The sequence below is a fragment of the Bactrocera neohumeralis genome, chromosome 5, assembly GCF_024586455.1.
Source record: "Bactrocera neohumeralis isolate Rockhampton chromosome 5, APGP_CSIRO_Bneo_wtdbg2-racon-allhic-juicebox.fasta_v2, whole genome shotgun sequence".
NCBI classification, from domain to species: Eukaryota; Metazoa; Arthropoda; class Insecta; order Diptera; family Tephritidae; genus Bactrocera; species Bactrocera neohumeralis.
In genome coordinates, this window is record NC_065922.1 from 61,708,148 (window position 1) to 61,734,740 (window position 26,593).

At 36.5% G+C, this 26,593-nt stretch overlaps 1 long non-coding RNA gene across 1 annotated transcript in view; it reads left to right on the forward strand.

Moving 5' to 3' along the window:
* The window catches only part of LOC126759503 (uncharacterized), a 230,524-nt gene extending 209,301 nt beyond the window's left edge, over positions 1-21,223 (forward strand). Inside the window, exon 3 of the long non-coding RNA XR_007667006.1 lies at positions 21,135-21,223. This is a non-coding gene — a long non-coding RNA (uncharacterized LOC126759503). The remainder of the gene's footprint in view (positions 1-21,134) is intronic.
* The last annotated feature ends 5,370 nt before the right edge of the window (positions 21,224-26,593 follow it).

The following is a 26,593-nucleotide window of genomic DNA, read 5'->3' on the forward strand; positions in this document are numbered from 1 at the left end:
TTACTTTTGCTAACAAATACAACAAAACTTATAAGGGCTCTTGAAATAGAACCATCAGACGATTAGGCACTTCAAATTATCTATCTGGTATACGTAAACACGCCGACATGTGTGAAGAGTTTTAGTTCCTCTTGTTATCAACGAAGCTAACAAATTCAAGTGCATAACGGTTTGCGACTAAAATTGTTCAAATAACAACAAACAAGTAAACACCATTGAACACCATTTAAGAGCAATAAAAATACATACATATTTATATCCACAATTGCTTAAGCAAATGCGCCTGAATTGTGAATTTGTGCACATTCCACTTCCAAATGTATAAACAGATTTGAAATACTCCACATTTCTTTGCGGCTTTTATTTGTATCTTTTATGGTTGCTTATTTGTGCTTCGCTTTTTGGGCTTGTCAAGCGTATTATTTGTTGTCTTTGCACACCTACATACATGCATACTTATTAAACACATACATATGTACATATGTACGTGTGGATGTGTGTGCTTATTGGCAGCACGTCCGGCATGTCTCGCTTCTGGTCAATCCGTTATTATTAGCGTATCGTTTCGGCTTGTTTATAATTTTGCAGTTGTTGTTGCATTTTTTATATTTTTAGTTGGCATTTAAGAGTGTACGATGTTTTTTGCCTTTTTCATTGCACTCTGCTGCGCTCACACACTCTCGCACTCGCTCTCTAGCGCTGTAACGCTCTCATGTTCCCACAGACAAATGCATACATATGTATTTGTTCATACGTACATATGTATGTATTTGTGTCTCTCTGCTACTTTCAAGCTCTTTTTGGCTTGAGGTTCGCCGTTGTAGCGCTGTTATCTGTATCTCTAAGATACTTGTCGCTTTTTGTGGGTTAGACGACCTCAAAATATATAATATCGGAAATGTTATAAATTAATTGAATGTGAAAAAAAGCAGAGGAGTTTTTTTTTCTTTTTATTGTTTACATTGTATTTGTAAGCAACAACAAGCAGACGCTGCGCCACCGTCACATTTTCAGCTTACACAGTCACGCATCCGCACTTTTCGTTTGGTTTGATACTGACTTCTTATACAAACATACATAAATACAAACATATGTACAAACAAACATGTACATATGTATACCTGGCGTCGTAACTGTTTCTGACAGCTGCTGCCGTTGTTTCAAGAGCCAAAAGTTCAGCATAACAGCGATGAGCAAATGGTCAGATTAGACTGTAAAAGAAGCAACTATATTAATAACAGCAATCAGCGACTGAAAGTCTACTTATTATGCTATCGATTTTGTTGTTATTGTTGATGATGAAATGCCGATAATACACACTGCTTAAGTGTCTAGAGCGAATACTTTGAAAAGTTTCAGTACGAATTTTTAGAAAGCAAAAATAATTTTATTTTCGTTCGGCTTTATTGCCAAAGAAAGAAGCATAGAGGCATACATATTATGTGTATGTATGTATGTACATACATACATACATACATACATGTATGTACATAGTATGTCCATGTACATTATGCGAGAGTGTCTGGCGTATAATCTATCAAAGTATTTTCCGAATTCATTCAACTTGAAAGTGAATCTTAAGACTACATGAGTTATCATTGTACTTTCATATATACACATATGTATGTGTGTATGTGCATTTCTCATATACATACATACATACAAATGTAACCCCACAAAAAAGTCTTGCGGTATTTTCGCTAGTTGGCCCTGAAAGCGCGTATGTAGTTCTAGTTTTATTCGTCGCATCGGGTCATGCTATACCTCTTTGGAAAGCTCATTTCACGCGCTAACACGTGTTTGATTGATTGTCATTTCTTTTAAGTCGTTCGTGAGTTATAGCGTCGCAAACATGGGGCAAAATAAAGAGAAAATACGGTATATTTTACAGTACTACTACGTAAAGGCAAAAATGCATCTCAAGCCGCCAATAAAATTTTTGCAGTTTATGGACCCGATACAGTTTACTTTTCCACCGCGAAACGATGGTTTCAACGTTTTCGTTCTGGTGTAGAGGTGGTCGAAGATGCGCCACGCTCCGGAAGGCCTGTCGTCGAAAATTGCGATAAAATCGCTGAATTGGTCGAAAGAGACCGGCATAGTAGCAGCCGCAGCATCGGTCAAGAGCTGGGCATGTGTCATCAAAAATTCAGTTCAATTTCAATAAAAAAAAATTTTGTTATCAATAAAATTACCGCAAGACTTTTTTGACAAGTTTATATAATTATAGATTTATATGTATATTTTTGTCAGTGATTTAAAATAGTATTGCAAGCGAAATAGTCATATTATCTTCGGGCAGAAATCACGAAAGCTGTAAAGTGAGAGAACCCGTCAAATACGAAGCAATTATCGCAGTTTTGTGAAGGCGGCGTGGAAGGTCATTCCTCTCAAGAAATGCAGGCGTTTAGTTAACTTCACCCCTATTTAAACGTTTTTGAAAGGGAATATTAAGTTTGTAACACTCAAACGGAAACGGTGGAGACCCTATAAAATATAAGTGTATTTAATATGTAAATGATCAGCGTGATGAGCTGAGTCGATTTAGATTTTAACTGCATTAAACCGGATTAATTCAGGAGTTAGTGAAATTAATTCCGTTGCTAACTCTCAATTTTCAAAATTTAGAGAGTTAGTTGCATTTTATAATAAAAAATGGTTTTGTAACAATTGGTCGGTAACAACCGCAATGTTTATTGTCTATCCATTTTCATTGAAAATATTATAAAAGTGACAATCAGCTGTTTACGAGAGTTTCAAACTCTCATAGCTGCCGTCTGTCACCTACAAATTTGGATCTGATTAAGTGCACAGTTAATCCGGATTAACGCTACTGTCTGCCAAAGCTATAAGGCGTCAACGCAATAACGCAATTTCCGAAGAAATTGTTCAGATCGGATAACTATAGTATACAGCTGTTATACAAACAGTCGGAATCAAGTTATTGCATGTAATCTTTTGCATTTGTGAGGGTATAGGGATAAGCTAGTATTAACAGGTATTAAATCGTTTTGGAACCGTACGTATGGTTAGATTTTCTATCATCTACTTTACGAGGCATCTCGACAGGCAAAAACTTATGGCATACTAACTGTCAAATCTATTGCTATTGCCATTGTCAAATCTGTACATATGTGGGGATTTGTTATCATAACATAATCATTTGCGCAAAGACCTAAAGTAGAGTAGGTTTGAGCTGATATAGCGCATGTTTTGAGCTCTTGAACTGTGTAAATCTTTTATGTGGAAAATAAAAAAAGGAGAAAGTTTCTTTTTTTACAAATGTATTTCTGGGAAAAATAAGAATTCATATTTTTGGACTACTATATAACAATTGTAGCATAAATTATATATGTATACATATAATATTTTGATTTATGCTTGTATAAGTTTATTAAATTTAAGACTTCGCTCATTCCCAACCCATTTTGCATAACGATTCACCTTTAGGATGTCAACGATTGACCTTTAGGACGATGAACATTACTTTTCCTATCAGGACCATTCTATTAATTTTCGTTTCATCCATTTATAGTACATTTTTCCCAAAAATAATGTCTTTATCCTTATGTGTTTAAGCGAAACGTAGCCGATTTTGGATGTGCCGCTTTGACAGAAGTGGCCTTTTTTGACGCGGGCAATCAAAAAGTTGTACCTCATTAAAACGTCTTCCAACAGTCTTCCGTGATATATATTTAATCCATATTCTTCATTGATTTCCTGCATTATTTGTCATGAAGACTTAAAAGGGTAGGCCTTGCTTCTCCAGACTATGGATCTATCTTCGGTAATTGTTGTCTTTCGCGGTGGTTGTAGTTTTTTTTTTGTTTTGGTCAAATAGATCTCGTTAGCTTTTATGAGTTTAAGACCATTATAAACCATTTTCCGGGAACAATTCAATAAAACAGCAAATTCTGAACAGTTTTCCCGGATTTCTTCATATTGTGCATAATGCGTCTTTTTTTCAGGACTACAGTGCTTACCACGGCACATTTCCACTCGAATTAAATCACTTTAACGTAGACAACATTAATTAGTAATAAAAATTCACTCCTTATAATTTTTTTGCAAACAAATTTTCACTTTCTAAAAAATTTGCTATTTGGGTGACTAAGCCATTTTAGAGGGAGTTCAAGTTTTTCAATTAATACTAATTATTCGTGAATTTCTGTTTGCTGTTTTTTACTTAAATAGGTAAATTAATAAACAAGTAATCATATTTTAAGCCGTTTTCACTCTTTAAAAAATTTTTGTCAATTGTACAAGCGCTTATTGCAACTTACGACTAAGTATGCTATTTGCGTGACCACGGCAATTGCAAAGCAACAAATTTGTTTAAATTTTTATCAAGCAATGATATGACGTATACATATATGCATGTTCATATGTATATAGTTAGGAATGTGTGTACATTTGTACATTTCTCATTGCCCTCGCTAGCGCGTGTAATTATATTGTTGCTCACGCCGCTGTGACTTCTTTATCGCTTGCACGTTTATTGTTGTTAAACCATTTATTGTTTGTTTTTTTATTGCTTTTGCTATAATTGCTGCCGATGACGTGCTTTTAGCAGTGCTGTTCGGCTATTTTTATGTGACGATTCAGCGCTAAAAGCCAATACAGTATAAGAATGAGAGGAGCATAAGCAAAATACACAAACAATACCTACAACAGCGGAGAACAGCCACATCAACAACAACAAATACATATGCAGTTCAACCAGCTGCGAGAAATGCCCATGAACTTAAATGAGCCAAACGCGCTCATAGAAGAGTTCCGCTGTGACGGCCACGAATTGCATCATGCACTTCGGCTCTTTTGCAACAAAATTGGTTCGAATTTATAACAATGCATTGTGACGTCTTATTTCAAATAATTATTTTCTAATTACATATTGTGAGCACTTAAACTGTATGAAATGACTGATCCTCTGATTGCAATCGTTGAGCAAGTATGACTGTTATTTCATGGGCCAAACAAAACCCCAAATTCGGTATCGTCATGCTCTTCAAAAAACTCTCTTCTTTCTCTCTTTTGTTAACACGATCGTAGTTCATTTATCTCAACATTTTCGTTGCTTGTTATATTTTTTAGTTTTCACAGTCTTTTTCTATGTACATGCATACGTACTTACATATATACTATGTATTTATGTATGTATGTCTACATAAAATTTTTTACTGACGCTCTGAACATATAGAAAGCGACACGACATGGCAGCGCGACAGTGCAGTAAATGGCGTCGTGAATCCTACTAGATGAACATTTGTTAGAAGGCAGCGACATAACAATGGCCGGCATGAACACAAGACAACACAGCTGTCCATTTTGCATGTACACAATTTCATTGTGGCCATACTAATACCTTTCTTCTTGGAGTTATGTGTGGAGGATGGAGTCATGTGTAGAAGTTCACGCAAGTGAGGAAAGTTCTCTGATTGCCATTCACTTTGGAGTGGCCAGAAACGATTCTTTTACACATGGCTCAAACAGCTTACAACTTCCGGTCTTTGACCAAGTATCCTCTGGGTAGCCTAAGAACCCGCCACGTAAAAAAAACATGAAAAGGAACAACAAGCCTCGGATGAGAGACCCCCCTTTTGATGAAGACCATGGCAAGCGAAATAAGGACTGATACCTTTCACTTCAATGAAATTCTAATATTTTGTTCAAAGTGAAATTTTGTATGCAAACAATAAGTAAATAGGTAAATTTATTTGTTTTAAATTATCAATTATTATAACAAATGGCATAACAGAGCTACTTTATGCTTTTATTTGTAAAATAACGTCAGGTTTATTAGAGCTTTGAATAATTTTACATTTTACATATTAGTGGCATCACTCCTCTTTACTGTCAACTCTACTGTCCTCGGCAAATTTAAAAATGTTTTCAAGTTAGCGAGAGCGACAACTGAGAGCCTGCAGTCGTGTAGTCGTGCAGCTGTCTAAATAACTGTGTCCGTAAAAACGTGTGTAGTTTAATATTTGACATATGTCGCTTTCAGTTTTTTTTTTTTTTATAGTAGGGGGAAGCATCGAAAGCCGGAGTGCGGAACTTTAATCCGCTAAACCTAATCTACTCCCAACTCAAGACTCTCCCACGGGACCACCGATTAAGTATTACTTCGTGGGAGGGACAGGACATTTAAGTCTCATCTATCGTGCGGACTGACGGACGCCTAATTTGTTCAAAAAGTCTCAGTTGTGTCATTATGGGTGCTGACGCTTCGCTGACAGCTTTCCATTTATCAGTCGACTGACACATGAGTGTCGTTAAATTATTGACTGTAAAACTACCACCGAGTGTGGTTTTTAGCTTTTCCCTTGTATTCGAAAATCGAGGGCAATAAAATGGTACATGTTCCGAGTCTTCTATATACTCTGTACACGTCGGACAGTTCGGACTAATGTCATTGTGGAATCTGAAAAGGTAGCTTCTAAAGCATCCATGTCCACTAAGTATTTGGGTCAGATGGTAATCTAGATCCCCATGTCGTCTCTCTATCCACGAGTGGAGGTCCGGTATAAGTCGATAAGTCCAGCGCCCTTTGGTTGAGGAACTCCACCGCTCCTGCCACATTTTAGTGGTCTTGTTTCTCTCCTCTGTCCTTGCCAATTCTGTTTTAGGCGTTGAAAGCTGATATAAACGCTCGAGTTCATCTCCCTGGATGTCAATGGGCGGCATGCTGGCTAATACTTCAGCAGCGTCGGTTGATATAGTCCGGAAAGCACTTATTACCCGAATTGCAGAAAGCCTATGCACTGTAATTATTTGTTTAGCATACGATTTTATATCCATTGCCTGTATCCATACTGGTGCCGCATAAAGTATTACGGAACTCATTGCCTTCGCTATTAAGAATCGCCGGCTGGAACGCACACAGCCTCTATTGGTCATCATTCTTGATAGGGCATTATAAATTTTGTTTGCCTTCGCAGAAGAATACTCGCTTTCAGTCAGTCGCGCTCTATGTGTTGCTCATAATAAAGAACTGCGGCACTCCTCATCGTACCAACATTTGCCTTTTCCGAAAACCAATGGTTTCGTTTGCAGCTATTCGTAAGGAGCTTGAAATGCCGTCCCATAGTTCCTTTAAACAGAGGTGCTGATGTGTGCTCTCAGATAGCAGGAGTTCAAGTCGAGGGCTGTCTGTTGTGATTGCAGTTTTTCAACGTCGATCCTTCTTTGGGTTCAGTTATCTGTAGATATCTATGAATGTACATACATATGTATTTTTACACCTATTTATCTATTTATTGCCTTAAGTGTGAGTAGGGTTTTTAAATTTCGAAAATTCCAAAGTTATGAATATTTTCTTCAGATTTCAAAACTTCAAAGCGTTTGTCAAAATGGGCGCCTTTCATAACTTAAAAACTGCTAAACAGTTTCTTTTGAAATCAGATTTTTCCTTCAAAGTGTTCTAAATAATGAAAAATTTGAATTTCAAAATACCTTTTCGGTTTTACCTAGGAAAAACTATTATTTAACGAATGAAGTTAAATTTTTCGATTTCGGTTGATAGAACATCAAGTTATGATGGGTACCGCAACCCTTTCTTTGAGCCAAGTTCGAACAATTGCTGCCATTTCCGTACTTTTCAATACTTAAAAATTCTTTTTAATACTTCTTCAATGGTAAAAAATTTTTCCCTACTTTGGTGCTCGAGCTATATTTATTTATTTTATTGTTTACGCTATTCTTCAATAGCTGCTAAAATAAATAATATTTTATATGCTAGTTTACGTAATAATAAAAATTACGTTAAAAGTCGAAGTACATACATACATATGTATGTACATATATCGGTGCCCTTACTGCTGCAACCACTTAAGTGGAGTATTCACTGTTTCTAAGCGGATTGGGGACTCAAGTGACATGCGTTTTGGTTCCTATATAAACAAAAATTAATGAATATTTGTGAACAAAGTTTTGATTTTATTTAAAACAAGTTTTAAGGTAAATGGTCATTTTGTCTTTTTCATGCCTAAAATCTGAGCAGCTGTAACAACATTAACTAAAATTTTATTGACAAAACGAATTGCTGTTGAAAGTGTTTTCCGTAGTAGTTAAGTGCTATATCTTTGACTGACTATTCAGTGGAAGTACAAGTTTTTGCCAAGTTGACATTGGCCGAGATTATGCCTTATCGCTTCCTGTCATGGAATGGTGCAAAGCCAAACATTATCAGTCGATAAGTGTGTCTTCGCTGATAACTGCCAAAGAAGCCTTATCAGTGGTTGTTTATATGCGCCTATGTATGCATGTACACATACATACATATGTACATACTCGTATATGGCAAGAGGCGAAATTTTAAAATTTCCGCAAAAAAATTGATATTGAAATGATAATTGCGAAAAATTCACACGAATTTCAACCATGAGCCAAGTCAAGAAGGCGTCAGAACATATGTATGTAATTTGTGTCTACGTCAGCGCTACCTAGTATACATACAAGAATGATAGAAAATTCATTATCATTCTTGGTATACATATGTATGTATGTGTTTGTTGCCAAAATTATTGGCACGAAGCGGCGTTGATAGCCTTGCTGGAGGTGTGTTGCCAGACTTCCACTCAAACAACTTGAGCGCGTAAATACCTAGAAGGAGTACACAATTTATTCTGAATTTGCTGATTACCGATAAAGGTACAACAAATACTCGTATAAGAAAAAAATAATAAACACGGACTGAGTGTGGGTAAAAGTATAAAAATCTATAATAAATAGCTACCAACGAGCACCCGGCAAAGAAACCTAAAATTAAACTAATTTGGAAGTAATGTGTAGCTTACATTGCGTGATAAAAATCGTAAAAAATTTTTCAGTCTTATACGAGTATAATAGATTAGTCTCCGGTTCAACCAACGTTAGGTTTAACTAAGAATGGCATTTGGTAATCAGTACCCGGTAATGCACTTAGGAAATTTCTCTTATGTTTGCACGATTAAGTTAAAAATTCTCGCAATGGTTTTGGTAATTAGGGTTCCATAGCATAATTTTAATGTGCTCAAGAGTTAGTTAGGTATTTGAGGTTTGTGCTGCGATCCCTGATCTATTTTTTCCAACCCTCCGCACAGTATCTCATTCGGCAACAGCGAATTCGAGTTGCGCTTGAGGTTAGAGAGGGATTCTAAGATTTCAGCACTTTACTAGTTCTGATGAAAATATGCATATTGTGGAAATGCCTCTTGCTTTCACATGTACGTATGTACATATATATCTTGCCAACACTATCTTTATATTATTCCTAGATAATTTGATTTTTTATCAGCATAATCTAGCAAAGCATTTTTTCGGAACTCCTAATTTATGGTATGGGTTTCTCGAGAAGTACTGGATTTCTATTGAAAATTTTAGTTTAAAGGTATATCCAAGAGAGCTCATGGGAACAAATAGGGACAATAAAGTGGAATTATTTACAACCTTTTCATATATCATTTAAAAACATTATAATTAAATATACATATGTATACGAGTATACATATAGTATGTATGTCAGTAGGTGATGATAGATAATTACAAAACAAACGCAACGCTAAATATGTGCAACATTCGTTCGGTTATTCATAATAATAACAAGTAAGGAAAGGCTAAGTTCGGATGTAACCAAATATCTTAAACTCTCGCAACTTGCAAAGAGCAAAGCCAGAGAAAATTACAGGGTTTGTCCGGAAAGTAGTACTGAGTCGATTTAAAAAAAGTTATCGAACCAATCGATGCAGTGCTGTCAGCGCGATTTCCAAGCATTGAAGGCGTTGCGGAAGGAAAAGTCTTGAGAGCATGCTGCTTAGATCCCCGCTGTCGTCTCAAAATGCTTGCCTTTCATCGGCATTTCCAGGTCAGGAAACAAAAACAAAAGTCGGGATCATACCCAAAGTATCATGACTCGTCACCTGTGATTACGTTATTCAAAAGTTGGGCATCACTTTCATACATGTTCAAATTTTCTTGGCATACTTCCTCTCGCCGCAATTTCTGGTCGTCAGTGAGCACTTCTGGGACCATCTTCGCGCACACCTTGCGCATGTTCAATTGCTCCGTCACAATGTAATGAACCACAGATTTTGATAAATTTAACATCTGGGCAATTAAACGAATACTTAGGCGACGATCTCAACTCAAAACTTTGAGCACATGAGTCACATTGTCGCTGTTTGTCGAAGTCGCAGATCTCGCAGCACGATCTCCATCAGCGACCTCTTCCCGGACACCAAAAAACCTCAACGAAACACACCACTTCTTGCTAAAGCAACATCTGAGTAAGCCTGCTTGATCATATCAAACGTCTCTGTCGCAGATTTACCGAGTTTCACACAGAATTTAATCGCATACCTCTGTTCTGCAATTTCGGCTTGCACCACTTACAGAACAGGTACTCGGAGACAACTGACCAGCCGCTTGTTCGTTAGCTAACAGAAGTACAGTCGCGGAGGAATAAAATCAATTATATTACTTTCCGGACAAACCCTGTAGTTTCATATTTCAATAATATGTATATCTGAAAGCTTAATCGATATTATCGGTAAAAAGTTCGCAATAGGAAGTGGGGTCTAAATATTCGGTAAATAGTTTTGTTCTGATTTAGACAATTTTTGGTCATAGCGTGGCACACCTCAAGGGTAATATTCGTGCAAATTTTTATCCCGATACATTGATTGTTTCCTTGTATACTGCAAAGTGAAAAATCAGATGTAATTTAAAATTGTGTTATATGGGAGGTAAGCGTGGTTGTATGTAGTCCGATTTCGCCCATCGCACTGGAATAAAAATATGTTGAACGTGACAATGAGCCGATTCTGCCCATCTGCAACTCTGTAGCAACGTGTTGCATGAGTATAAAAAATATATCCGATACTAAACTCGATTCTTATGGTATGTAACCTAAATACAAATATCGACTCAGGTCGCCACTTTGTAGGGCATCCCAAGAATTCTTTTGGGTGTTACAAAATTCGTGAGAAACTTAATCTATCCTATTCAGGGTATTAAAATTTTTAAATGATAATTTTTACACAAATACGGTATTTGAAAAATATGTAAATGACATAATGAAATCTCGATTATCACTTTATCATGCGAGAGTATAAAATGTTCGGTGACAAACTATTTTTACTATATATGGGTAAATTTACAATATTCTTAAAGGGTTGCTTTCGTAAAGTTTCCATCGAAGAGACACAGAAAATTCCTTGAAAAACAGCAAACAAAGTAAAGTGGTTAAAAGCTTGGAATTATATCTGAAACTTCTGATAATAATACTCGTACTCCTATCAATTAGTATTAAGACTCAATGGTGATTGATCATGCATGAAGTGAACATAACTTATCTGTCTATAAAAACGAGACCCTTATTGAAATTTCTAGAAGCACTTCTTAAAACTTCATCTATGGTAAGAGTAACTTGAGCTATTATTGTTGCAGCGTTTAACTAATACCCTATTGGATAGAAAGATAGATGTCATCTAAGTCATTTAACAGTAAAGCCAGAAAACGGTGTGGGCTTGACGACTACTGACCACAGTCATGCCGAGATTTGTAGCTAAGACCTTCAAAAAACTGTATTATTCATATTATCAATACAAACTTCGATGAAGCTGATTTGTTATATAACACTTTCAGACCAACAAAAGTTTTCCATGATGGTTTTATAGTTTATCAGGTTTGCTTTGTGACTTCTTTCTCTACACAATTGTATTTTTTCCCGCTAACTGTTCATTTACGGTTGTTTCAAAAAGTTAGAGCAATGTTTGTCGAAACTATTGGAAAGATGAGAGGAATTGATTCAGCGTTAGGAGTCCATACATAAATGTTGAATAATCTTAATTATCAGGCTCCTTGTTTTCTACAATGAGGATTTAAATATGCTGTTAAAGGTTCTAAGAATTCTGAGACGTAAACGGAAAAAGTAGCAATGTAAAAAAGAAATCTAGTGAAGTTCATGGGTCCAAAATTAAGGGTAAGAATCATACTCGAAATTTGAATTTATGCACAAAGCAATAATGTACAGTGGAATTCCTCATAACCCGGGCACCGATAGTCGCAGTGTTTTTGTCCGGATAAGAGAGCTGTCCATCTATGGAGAAGAAGTAAAAACCAGTGTTTAAAATATTTTCTTTGTTGGCTGTGTTTATTTTTCGTATTGTTCATAAAAGCACTCTCTCACAAAATAAAAAAATTATTAAGCATTTAGAAAAGGTGGAACTAGTATAAATTGTACAGAATTTTCTTGACAAATTTTATGAAATCTTGTCCGTTTATCAGATATACTTTAAACGAAAGTTGTATAAAAATAAAAATGATAACCTTGTGTGCCTGCATTTTGTCCAGTTGTGGGAGATGTCCGGTTATGAGGATTGCCTGTAATGGGGAATTTCCCTGTAATTTATAATGTCAAATAGATATGGATAATAGGTAATCGCAGTTGAAATAATATTGAGTTATGGCAAAGTGAAGACATTTTGAAAAAAAAAAAATTATCGAATCCGTCTGCGCTATTGTTTCACTTCGACTTTGCCCAAAGGTGGTTCAAAACGCTACATCGAGTTGCAAATACTAAGAATAACATCTTTTGTGCAAAAACAATAACCGCACCAGCAGGTGATGGACCCGATACATTGATACATACACTCTTGTTACATACGTACATGAGTACACATATTAATACTTGAAAATTGGTAGGTGTTCGCAGTGCTACTACAGCAAATAGAACACACCACGTTGTAAGCTGCACTGTCTGCCGTCGGAATGAATCATGAATGTATGTATGTGGTAATTGTCTGAGCAGAGATAGACGCTGATTAAAATAAAAACACATAATAAATGTAACTTTAAATTATTTTTTTAATTAATTTAGTTATTGTAGAATGAGTAAATGATAAAAAAACATTTTTTTTTTTTCTTAACTGAGGCTGCCAGACATAGTACCTACAAAAATAATGCAACAAAGTGCAATATACTTGTGCGTGCAGCAGATTTGCAATTGCGTAACGTACACATGAATCTATGTACATATATGTGCGTGTATATTTAAACAATCAAATATATTATAACAAATGTGCATTTGAATGTGTGGAATAATTGAGTGAAGAGTTTCTTGCAAAACATAACATCTGACGTGCAGGGAGAATTTACTGCAAATATTTTATTCAATGCAGTGGTGAAATTGCAGCTGACATTCGGTAGCGGAAATAAGCTTCGTTTACTTATCAGCTAAGCTGAAAGACCAAAAAACGTTCTTAAATCGGGTACGCTGCACCATGGGCAACTCGACAGGCAGAAGTTTATAGCAGTACACTAACTTCTTTATGCATCTGATGTCTTGATATTTCATTTTCAAAGTGTGAGATTATTATTATTATTAGTTTTTCGAACAACTGCATTTTTAAAACAAATACTTCTATATTATGATTTTATAGGATACTGATTTCAATAATTTTTCCAGAATGTTCATTGATCTATTTGAGGGCACTAATTTCATAAAAACAAGAAAAAACGTTAACTTCGGCGGCACCGAAGCTAATATACCCTTCACAGGTGCATTTCTTTTTGTAAGTATGTGTTCCGTTTGTATGGCAGCTATATGCTATAGTCAACCGATCTGAACAATTTTTCCGGAGATTACATTGTTGCTTTAGAAAATAATCTATTGCCAAAATTTGGTGAAGAATACATTTTCAAAATTTTGAGAGTTATTTTTGGATTCAGCAACGGAGATCCTGAATTAATCCCGAAAAATGCAATTAATCTGGTTTAACGCTGCCGTCTGTCAATGCTATAACGGGGCAACTCGACTGGCAGAAGTTTATAGTAGTACACTAACTTCTTTATGCATCTGATATCTTGATATTTCATTTTCAAAATGACGTCGAGCAGGTTCAAAGTGTATGATTATTATTATTATTAGTTTTTCGAACTACTAAATTTTTAATACAAAAACTTCTATATTATGATTTTATAGGATACTGATTTCAATAATTTTTCCAGAATGTTCATTGATCTATTTGAGGGCACTAATTTCACTAAAAACAAGAAAAAACGTTAACTTCGGCGGCACCGAAGCTAATATACCCTTCACAGGTGCATTTCTTTTAGTAATTATGTGTTCAGTTTGTATGGAAGCTATATGCTATAGTTAACCGATCTGTTAACTTCGATTTTTACATTGTTGGAGATTACATTGTTGCTTTAGAAAATAACCTGTGCCAACTTTTGTGAAAATACATTCAAATATACTCAGCTCGACATACTGATCATTTATATATATACTTTATAGGCTTTCCGACCTTTCCTTCTGTGTGTTACAAACTTCGTAACAAACTTAATATACCCTGTTCAGGGTATAAATATAAGAAATATAGAATCTCGCACTAGGGAGTCGAGCTCTGAACGTTCCCACCAACGTTCCCATGATCAGAGAAAAATACAACGGACATCAACGGCTAGAGGTCGTAATCAAGTTTTAGCTGATAGTAACAGATTGGCTGTCAGATACGATCGACAGATTATTATGTTCAACAGCCTTCCATCCAAATCGGAGCCATGAATAGGATCTGCTGTAAGTGTTCTGCCAAAAAATGGCCCAATGAACCGAATGGTATGTGCTATGGTTCTGAAAAAGTCAATCTTCCCAATATGCACGAGCCGCCACAGTCAATCAAAAATTGACAAATCATCATACACATTCTGTACATTTTTTAAACAACATACTTAGGTGCAATAACCTTTTTCAAGTGACGTCGTTTAGAACGAAAGAAATAAGGGAAGATAATTGTATGCCTACTTTTCAAATAGAGGGCCAAGTGTATCAGTCCTTTATCAGTCCAAATTCCACAATTCTTGCAAATTTCATTTCAGACGCAGATCAGCTATCGTTCCGCTCAAACATAACTCCAATGCTAAAAATTGATTTAATTAACGAACTGCAAACCGCACTGAATAGCAACAATAATAAATAAATATAAGATGTTTCAAAAAAAACTTAGATCGTAACTCTCCAGATAATTTAAAGTTAACAAAATACATTTGATGTAATCGTTTACAGGGAAGCTCTGACTCAATAAATTATTTTTCAGGAGCAGAGGAAGTAAAATACATGGTAAAGGCCTTTTTACAAAAATTAAAAAAATTGTAATAATACAGAATAAATATATATTCATGTGAATTTCTTTCATTTTTCTAACATTTAAAGACCTTACGCAAAAACAATAAAGTATGAGTGGGAGAGTGTGTACAAAATTATAACTTTCGTTAGGGCTTCCACAAGGAAATATTTTCTTTATTAACGAACATTTTCAAAAATTTAAAAATCGATGGCTTCAAAATTCATTCAAACATCAAAGATTCATTTATGATTACTAGATCCAAAGTGATTTTGACAATTTCCATTGTTGGTATGGGAGGTCGCGGTATATCTACTCTGTTGTCAATTGTTTATTATAAAATCAATCGATTAATATCTATGATTATCTCTATTCAGTATATTCAATATAGCAGACCAAAGTTTTTTCTAGTTTTGTGACCTGCTAACTATCCAGTCTCAAATTTTGAGACTAACGCTAGAGACTGTTTAGTGAATAGTAACTAGTCACAAATTGAGACTTTACCTCAAAATGTCTCAAATAGAGAGACTACACAACTATGTCTGTGAGCAGGTTTAGAAAACTGATTCTTCTTTATGATTTTGAAAAATCGACTTCAAAATTTTCGGATGACGTAAGGTACAGTGTGTCAAGATCGAGTTACTCTTTACAACAAGAGTTAATAAACTTTTTAATTTTGTAGAAACGCTGGCTAAGTTATATCGTTTATTTTAATACTGTTCCCGGGTTACTAACCGCGAAGGTTTACAATACAGTGTTTCACGACAATGGCAGAGTTAGTAATAGCGTTGCTGGGATTTTCAAAGTTTTAAATTCAGAAAAGTAGAGATTTTTATCCCGTGTGAAAAAGCGTAACCACAAACTTGCGGGTGATAATTGTGACGTAAACCCGGCATTGTGAATAATCGAGATATACTCATACATACATATGTATATTTACCTATAATTCCGATTCCAATGTGGGAACTTAAATACAACGAATATTACTCATTTCTCTTTCCTTTTTAGTCAAAACTAAATTTCTTCAAATTGTGTGAAACTCAGCTTAAAACACGAAAGGCAGGGTTAAAATCGGGTGTAACCAAATATTTTATACCCTTCGTGGATTAAAGCCAGCTAATTACATTAATATTAACCAATTTAACGAAATACTTCATTGTTCGACGAAATGGTGAACGAATTTCAGTAAAATTTGGTATCATATTAACTTATTTTGATGATCATAGACTCACTTAGTTTTTACTATATTGTTCTTCCCGTCAGCGAAAATTCTATTAAAATCATTGGAGGCACAGCAATGAAAGGGCTGATTGCATTAATTTTTGATATTGCTTAGGTATATTTGAGAACTTTTTCCAGCAATTTTTATAAATATAAAGACTTTAAATATCCCCACAGGAAAAAGTCACACATCACACGATCTTGGTGGCCAATCAACCGGCCTAGAACGTGAAATTATCGGCTCACTGAAGTGTTCTCTCAATAAATCCGTTTATTGGTACGATGTGTGGGTAGTGGCGCCATCTTGTGAAAACCTAATGTCGCCGAGATTACGAGCTTCAATTTATCAAATAGTCGGTTTTAACTGCGTGTTAACGGTCCCCATTGACGGTTACGTTTTCACCGGCATCATTCTTGAAGAAATAAGGACCGATGTTTCCAACGCCCCACAAACCACACAAAATCGTTATTTTTTTCTGGATGAAATGACAGCTCTTGAATCTCTTCAGGTTGCAGACAATTTTGCTTATTTATTTACCCATTAAGCTAGCAATGTGTCCCATCGCTGAACAAAATTTGGCTTGAGAACGTCGGATCTTCTTGGAACTTTTCAAGACTTCATAGAGCGAACCGATGTCGCTTTGGAAGATAGAGCGGTTTCAGTTCTCACACAAGCTGTATTTTGTACGCTTTGAATTTAAGATCTGGACGTAAAAAGCCGAGTAGTTTGATTCGTCATTTCGTGTTGCTGCAAACGGCGCTGAATGGACTTTCCACGGTCTTCCTGTACGCGCTCAGCTACGGCTGCTATATTTCCTTCACTGTTGGCCATTAGTTGAGCGTAGAGCGCGAAACACATTTTGTACAGAACGTGAATTTTCGTAATAAAGTTGAACGTTGTTCAGCTAAAGTAAGGTAAGTCTTTCCATGATGAAATGCTAAATATTACGGATCAAAAATAACATGACCGTGTCAAGTGTGATCTATAAAAGCAAAGCTATTGAAAAAACTACCTCCACGTGGATCACCCGTTATAAGCAATGGCATGTGTGTGTCATTTCTACTTATGTAACGTTCTTATGTTTGCTTTTAATTTGTTCGAGTCTTCCATATGTGAAGAGAATTAGGTGTATTTCTAATTAGAAATTAATATTTATGATAGTTTCGTGTGTAAGCGGAAAACTATTGAGACACACTTGTGGCAAATTACCACTTTTGAACCACACTACATTTCGAACGTTTCACTTTGCTAATTTACCAGTATTTTCATTTCAATTAACTTTTGTTAGCAATACATGTGACATGTGGCACTACACTCATTTAACAGCCAACGTTGTTTGAGCTCAGAAATCAGCAACACTAAATTATCAAAGTCAACTTATTAAGAAGTATAGAAACAATCCCTCGCACACAGCCATACTTAACCCTCTCATGCCCGACGCGGCCTATAGGCAACATTGTACTGATGCTGTTATAACTCCCGTTATTCTTATTATTTTCGATAGCGGGTTTTTTGTGCAGTAGACTAATGTTTTATGTATGATTTGGAGAATTATTTTTTTTTAGGTTGGTAGTACTGTCAGTCACATTTATGTCAAATTTCATGACAAAATATTCATTAGTGTTTGAGATACGTGTCGTTTTGTGATCTGCTAAAAATGAGTTTTTCGTTTTTTGCGATGTCGAACTTTGTTGAGCAAAGAATTTGCATTAAATTTTGTTTACGGAATCAATTAAAGACCTTGCTGATGAAGTTGGCATTTCGAAAGGCTCAACCAATACCATTGTGAAGGATGTTTTGGGCCTCAAGCGCGTCAAATCTCGACTGGTACCGAAACATTGAATTTTTTGGAAAAAAGGCGTCGCGTTGATTATCGTGGTGTTGTGCATTATGAATTCCTTCCAACCGGTCAAACAGTCAACAAGGAATATTATTTGAACGTTATGCGTCGTTTGCGTAACGCTATCCACCTAAAAAGGCCGGAATTGTAGAAAGACAATTCTGGTTTTTACACACGATAATGCACCCTCCCATACTGCACTCATAATTCGTGATCATTTCGCCAAAAACTCAACCCATATCGTTCCGCAACCACCGTATTCACCTGATCTGAGACTTCTGGCTGTTCACCAAGACCGCTCCGGGGACACCGTTTTTATACGATTAGGAGATTCAAGCTTGAAGACGGAACTGAAGGCCATTCCGGAAAGTGACTTCAACCAGTGTTTCGAAGATTGGAAAATCCGTTAGCATAAGTGCATTGCATCGAGAGGGGATTACTTTGAAGGGGATGAAATTGATTTGGAAGAATAAATAAAAAATTTTCAAAATAAATAGAATGTCACCATATTTTTTGGGCACAGTAGTATATACCTACATTCCAAGTATCAACGAAAAAGTCTTGTGATTGTTCAATTGTGAGCGTTTTGTCTCTGTGTCTACACTTGATTACAAATTTTTTTTTGAAATAGCCTGTGCAAAATAATAAAACAAAAAGTTGAATAAAACAGTTTTTGTGTTATATAGTAAGTGATTTTTGTAACTTAATGCAGGTAAGAGATTACAATAAAACAAAAATAGGCAAACAAATTAATTCAAATTTGACCTCAGTACTTTGTCAAACACGACATGCCCTACATATGTACAGTGTCTCACAGCCAAAATGATGCAGCACTGATATGTAGTAGCACTTGACAAAAAAAAACAACAATTTCATCTTAAAAAAATGAAAAATTTAGCTATTTTGTTATTTGATATAAGCATGTATTTTCTTGTAAAACACAAAATCAACTCAAATTTAAATTTTTTCGGAAACGGTTGGCAAAAATTCACACACTTGCAGAAAATCAAGCTCACAGCGAAAGTGATGCACCGAAGTTTACCGTTAGTGGCGACGGTTTGGCGGGAATTTCCGAATGTCAGCTATTATGTAACATTAAAATAACTGAATTAGAAACAATATTTGATAGTTTTTGCTTTGAAGTGTCGACATTTACACAGTGCAGATCAAAATGGGTCGTCAAAGAACAGTTGAAGTGCGCGAATTAGTTTTAAAACATTATAAAGATGGCAAAAGCCAACGAAAAATCGCAGAAGCAGTGAACGCTACATTCGTGAAAATCGTGTAGAAAATAAAACTAAAAAGGCCCATAATAAAATTTTTAATGAAGTTGATTCTCGTTTGATAGTTCGCAAAATACGGGAAAACCCTCATTTAAGTGCTCCAGCATTGACAAATGATGTGGAAAAGTATCTCGGAAAGAAGTGCCACCCGGAAACCGTGCGAAGAATCCTTAGGGAAGCAGACTTCAATGGACGCACAGCTCGTAATAAGCCATATATCAGCGCAAAAAATCGAAGTGCACGACTAAAATTTGCTAAAGAGCATTTATGTAAAAATGAAAGCTTCTGGACTAGCGTAATTTTTGCAGATGAAAGTAAATTCAACCTTTTTCGATCAGATGGTAAGAGCTACGTATGGAGAAAGCCAAATAGAGAGCTTCATCCACAGAATTTGCGGAGCACCGTTGGAGGGCATGTAATGGTGTGGGGTTGCATGTCCTCTGCTGGTGTTGGAAATTTGGCTTTCATTGACAGTACTATGGATAAAACTATGTATTTGAATATCTTGAAAGCAAATTTGTTACAAAGTGCCTCAAAATTAAATATTTAAGAAGGTTTTCGATTCTACCAGGACAACGATCCAAAGCATAAATCGGGCGTTGTCCAAAGTTGGCTTATTTGGAACTGCCCACATGTGGTACAACCGCCAGCACAATCTCCAGATTTAAATGCTATTGAGAATCTGTGGTCAGTTTTGGAGCGAGAGATTCGAAAATATGAAATTCGAAATCAGGCTGATCTGAAAACTGCTTTGGAAGCTGAATGGAAAAAAAATATCCACAAACTACACAAACAAATTGGTAGAATCGATGCCTAGGCGCATGAAAGCTGTCATAGATAACAAAGGTTATCCTACGAAGTATTGATCAACCGAAAATTTAAGTTTTGTTAAAAAAAAATCTATTTATTTATTTATGTATTTGCTTATTTAGAGATTGCATCATTTTCGCTGTGAGGTAAAATTTAAGGCTGAATTCGTTTTTTTGTATTTATTAAATGAAATAAGTGTAAAATGTGAGTTTTAAAAATAATATTTAAAAAAATACATCTGCCACTAATAATTGGCACTCATAAACAAACAAGTTTTGGCTTTTTATTTCTTATTAAGCATGCTTTAAAATTTCTCAGATGGCTGCATCATTTTGGCTGTGATCCACTGTATAGGCAACCTAGGACTTTGAAATTTTGGTCGGTACATATTAAGGTCGCGATTAGAACATATCTTTATTCAAATAATAGTTTGTCAAAAAAGTCTTGCGGTATTTTTATTGATTTTGTTTTTAATTGAAATTGAAATTGATTTTTGATGACTCATACCAAGCTCTTGACCGATGCTACGGCTGCTACTATGCCGGTCTCTTTCGACCAATTCAGCGATTTTATCGCAATTTTCGACGACAGGCCTTCCGGAGCGTGGCGCATCTTCGACCATCTCTACTCCAGAACGAAAACGTTGAAACCATCGTTGTGCGGTGGAAATGGAAACTGTATCGGGTCCATAAACTGCACAAGTTTTATTGGCGACTTGAGATGCATTTTTGCCTTTATCGTGGTAGAACTGCAAAATATGCCGTATTTTCTCTTTATTTTGCTCCATGTTTGCGACGCTATAACTCACGAACGACTTAAGAGAAACGACAATCAATCAAACACGTGTTAGCGCGTGAAATGGGCTTTCCAAAAAGGTATAGCATGACCCGATGCGACGAATAAAACTAGAACTACGCGCTTTCAGCGCCAACTAGCGAAAATACCGCAAGACTTTTTTGACAGCCTAATATTTTTAAGCATCCCTCATTTTATTTCGGACATGAAAGGGTTAAGAATTTGTACATATACACGTACTATAAATGAATGTACAATTGTATTTTACGGCTTTAGTTTTCGATGTTATCGGCTTATAGCAGCGTTTAAATTTAGCCACTATAGAATTTGCTTTCGCTGCTGCATTGATTATTTTCCAACGCGAAAACTATGAAGAAGCAAATAAATAGAAAAATTAAAACAACAAATGTTATGCTAATCGTGTTTGTACAACAGAAAACGCCACTTTCAGCGATACACGCATGCATATAAACATACTCTATACAAGTATCTACTTGCATACATACACACGAAGCCGATGGTGTGCGAAAATAGCCGGCGAGAGTTTATTTTTAGCTTCACACGATTCGCACAACCAAGCAGAGACAGGTATTTACACACATAAGTGCGGCTGTTCGGCTGGGGAGCTCGGTCAGCTGGCAAATGGAATACACACATCCATGTTGTGACCACAAAGCAACGTTTGCACGCCCCAGTTTAGTGGCGCCCCACTTGAGTTGCCGCTTATGGTTAAAATATAATATGTGCATATAATGTACTCGTATGTATGTATGAATGTATCCACTTGTTTAGTTAGCTTGGCGTCTGGAAGCCAATGCATGGCTTGTGCCACAATTATGGTTACGACAGTGTGCAGTTAATTGTTTTTCAGTATAGAGCGCAAACCAATAGCGGTATATAAATACCTATACATGTGGTCATGCACTTATGCAGGGTTTGTCCGGAAAGTAATAGGAATGAGTCGATTAAACAAAATTTATTGGACCAATCGTTACAATTCTTTAAAAACTTTCAAAATTGGCTCCTTCTGCGTCAATACCGCGATGCCAGCGCGACTTCCAAGCATTGAAGGCGTCAAGGAAGGCATTCTCTGGAATAGCCTTGAGAGCCGAGGTGCATGCTGCTTGGATTTCCTCTCTCGTCTCAAAATACTTGCCTTTCATCGGCCTTTTCAAGGCAAAGAAACAAAAATGAATCCGGGGCCACATCTGGCGGCTGCGGAAGCGTTGAAATGCTAGCCTTGGTTAGATAGCTGATCACAAGAAAGGCGGTGTGAGCCGAGGCGTTGTCGTGGTGCAACTTCCAATCGGTTACGATGTCTTGTCGGCCCCGACTGACCCTTCGTTTAAGTCTCTTGAGGACTTCCACGTAAAACTTGGCGTTGACGGTTTGTTCAGGGTGACAAATTCATGGTGGACGAAGCCTTTGATGTCAAAAAAGACAATAAGCATCGTTTTCACTTTGGATTTGCTCATTCTTCCGCTCTTCATCAGCGACCTCTTCCCGGCCCTTCAAAAAGCCCTGGTGACACCAAAAGACAGCATTTCTTGCTAAAGCAACATCTGGGTAAGCTTGCTCGATCATACCAAACGTTTCTGTTGCAGATTTACCGAGTTTCACACAGATTTTAATCACGTACCTCTGCTGCATTTTCGGCTTGCACCACTCACACAAACGCGACGCGCGAAAATGTTTGTCCTGACTCTCCAGGGGCTCGGAGACAACTGTTCGTTAGCTAGGAATGCTCTCTACCGAATCCAGTCGATGCGCGCCGAAGTAGAGTGGCGGTGGAAGAAAATCAGTCCTATTACTTTCCGGACAATTCTGTATACGTTCATATATGTATATGTGTGCGTACACAGTTATTTAAATACACATTCGTATTTATGCAAATATATTGACTTTGCTGCACGTTTGTAGGCTGGATTCAGTGCAGTTATCCTTGACTGGTTAAAAGAGACCTTTTCAATTACTGATATCGACCTCACTTGCTGGCAGTCTTTGCAATTGAAAATTACATTACTATACACACACACACACAAGTGCTTGGAGTTTAAAGGAAGTACTGTTCCTTATAAATCTGCAGGTTAGTCAAACAACCATTTTTATACTACTACATAGATTGGCCAACTTACCTAGTTGGTGGATTTAATTCGTTTAGAAAACAACTACTTATAGCTTGGAAGACATCTTGGCCACGTAACGAGTATACATTTTTCATGAATCATGTCATGTTTCTGATAGAAATTATCAGCCATTAGGAGTTCCAAGATGGGTATCTTCTTAACTAATGAAAATTAATGAAAAACAAGTAAGGAAAACTTAAGTTTGGGTCCAATCGAACATTTTATTCTTTCTGAACTTTCAAGGATCTAGGCCGGGGAAAAAACATGTGTGAAATATTTATATTAAGCAAAGAAATTCATTAAATTATCACTTATTACCAGTAAGATGGATAGGAAAATTGGCAAGAAATCATCACACATACAAGTATATCGCACTTCGGAGCCAGCTGAAGATCTGCACTAAATGCAATCGAAAACTCACACATGGATCGATAAATTCGGTGAAGAGGCAGCTAAAATAAAAACGGTTTCACATATTTTCGGAATTTATGTTATAATTATATATATGTATGTATATCGGTCAAAATGTAGTAAATGTCTCAGAAATATGTGCATAAAGACGATCGGAAGTTTGCAATTTTTTATTGGGTAAATGGGAGTTAGTGGGATATCGCACTATAGGTAGTTTTCAACATAACCGTTATTTTCACTAGCTCTCCCTGGTTTTCATTCGGTTCCACAGGTTCTCAGTGGCCTGCCTTTCAGTCTCTCTCCTTGATTCTCAGTGGATCTACCTGGTTCTCACTTGGTCTCCCTGATTGTCAGTTGATCTCACTTGTTCCCAATGTCTCTGGCCTAGCTCTCAATGGCTCTCATTAGTTCTCACTGGGTCTCCCTTCTTCTTAGTGGCTCTAAGTTGCTTTCCCTAGTTATTTCGGGATCTCTGTGTTTCTCTGCGGCGTTCCCTGGATTTCATTGCTTCTCTCTGGTTCTCAGTGGCTCTTTCTGCTTCTCATATTTGAGGCTTCCAATTTCATATATCGAAAGTCTTTTATTCAAAAACAATGCGCCAATAAACTGCTTCGCTTGAGTTCAAAAATACATATAAATTCTTTCAAGGTCAGAACATGTTATGCTATACGACTGATTCCCAAAATGAAGAGAATTGGATGTGAAACCAGAAAACAAATTAGGCCTCAGATAATGATGCCGAGAAAAAAGGTCATTCAAGAATATTAATCGTCTGTCAAGCATTTTATTCTTACCGCTTAAACACCGATTGAACCTGTTAAAAGTCCTATATCTGATGACAGTCTGCCTGTCCGCCCATCCGTGCAAGCGATGACAGAGTAAAAATTTAGGCGCGCACACCTTATAAATGGTAATGGGTAAATGGGAGTTAGTGGGCTATCGTACTTTAAGTCATTTTCAATATAACGGAGAAACAAGGTGGACCAATGAAAAAAATGGAGAGTCAGTGACAGCCACTGAGAAACTAAGAAGACGCATTTACTTCAAAGCAGGTTTCTAACTCGGGGTTTCTAATTCAGCGTTGATGTGTTTCTTTATAGAGCGCATTTTTTTGAGATCTGAAAACAGAAAAAATTATAGAAGTTAAATCCGAATAATCTATTCTGTTCAAGATCTTTATAATTTCGTCATCGAATTAACGCATATTCTACATTTTAATGACAAACTTATAAGTAAATCTCAAACGTGTGGCATATCTGCAAACAAAATGTTGTCATATATTTAAATCACAGCGTACCGTATATAAAAGCATAAAATAAATATATACAAAATATTCTAAAAGCTATTTTTAATTAGCATTCAAAACCGATTGAGGCCAACGCTTGTTTAAAAGAGCCTCAAATGCACATTTTGAATTTCTGTCATTTTTCTGAAGTGCGAATGTGGCAGCCACCCATCGCGTACTAAATTTCGTACACCACTTGTGTTGTTGCTTTACCAATTGAACACACTTTTGCAGAGTAAAACCACAGCTTTGATGGCTGTTGCGGCGATGCGTCGGCACGATCCAATTACCACTATCGCCGCAGAAACCAAGTAAAAGTGAAATTATGCATCACCTCATTGTTGCTGCTTTGTTGGCTCTGTTGTCGAACAAAGTTGATAAGTGAATGGCGGTAAAAAATTACTGGCGACGACAGATCAAACTTGTAGCCAAATTTTATACCTTGCCACGCCGCATGTCGGTAGTAGTAATTCCTGATAGCGCCATTCGCATGACCGAAGGCCGTCGATCTGCTTTTGTTGTGAAAAGGTAGCGTTAGGGAATTTCTCTTAGAAGCTGTACTGTAAGTAGGATCAGGGTTGGAAACAACCAGCCGAAACTGCAAATGAACCGAAGTAGTCCAAGCTGTATATAAGCGAGCTAGTGCCTCAGCTTCTGAGATAATTACCTGGAATTTTGATCAAGTAGTTTTCTCACAAGATGCTGCTCATATGTCGGAACTGCCGATAACGGACAATTGTAACTTCTAAACTGATGCGTCCAACACTCGCAGTGGCGTTGCTACAACTTTGGGCGCCCGGGGCCAAGGATGTTCTGCCGCACCCCTTTATCTACCTACCTACAAGTTTCATGAGGTGGTTCGAACAAAAGTGAATTTTTACAAAATACCTTCGATATAAAGTATATAAAATTTAGGAACTAGAAGCCACGCTAATTCTGAAGTTCCACAATTCTCACAATACGGTTTTTTTACAAGACATCTTATTAAAAGCCATAGAAAAAACCCATTTTCTCTCTATATCTTGTACACTTTTGACACAATTTACAGGCATTTTTGCCCGAATTGGAGTTTTTAAATACCATTTTGCCGCCCCCAAGACGTTGCGCCCGGGCGACGGCCCACTTCGCCCCCCTCTAGCTACGCCACTGAACACTCGTCCTTCTTTATTTGACAAGTTACATACCATAGATGTTTATCCAAGACATCGCTACAATATCCGAATAAACAAATGCACAATTAGAAATATAGTTGCCTTACAAGTGACTAGTCGAACTCAATCCCTAGCACGGAACTTGGTTTAACTTGACAAGGTATCGTTACCAAATTTAGCATAGATTATTATCTAGAGGTTCGAGAGCTATAATCTTCGAAGATTTCTTTTAGATCGGACAACTATAGTATACTGCGAAAAAATATGTACAAAACTCCAAGAGGTCTTCTTCTCTGAAAGATGTGCAATTTCTCAAAACATACAAACAATCAGGTATATGTACATATCGGCTTAGCTAGATCGAAAACGGGTGTTCCTTAGCTTTTTCAACTAATTTTTGTAAGTTAAGTTAGTTGTGTCTAAAGCCCAGCAAAATGTCTTCATTCAGTCGTTTGATCAAATCAGTGGATAAAAAAGGAAGGAAGGTAGACGTATGAGATACAATTGTATCATTATTTAAAGTAAATAATTACTCCATTAGCGTCGTAGTTCGATCTGATTGCCAT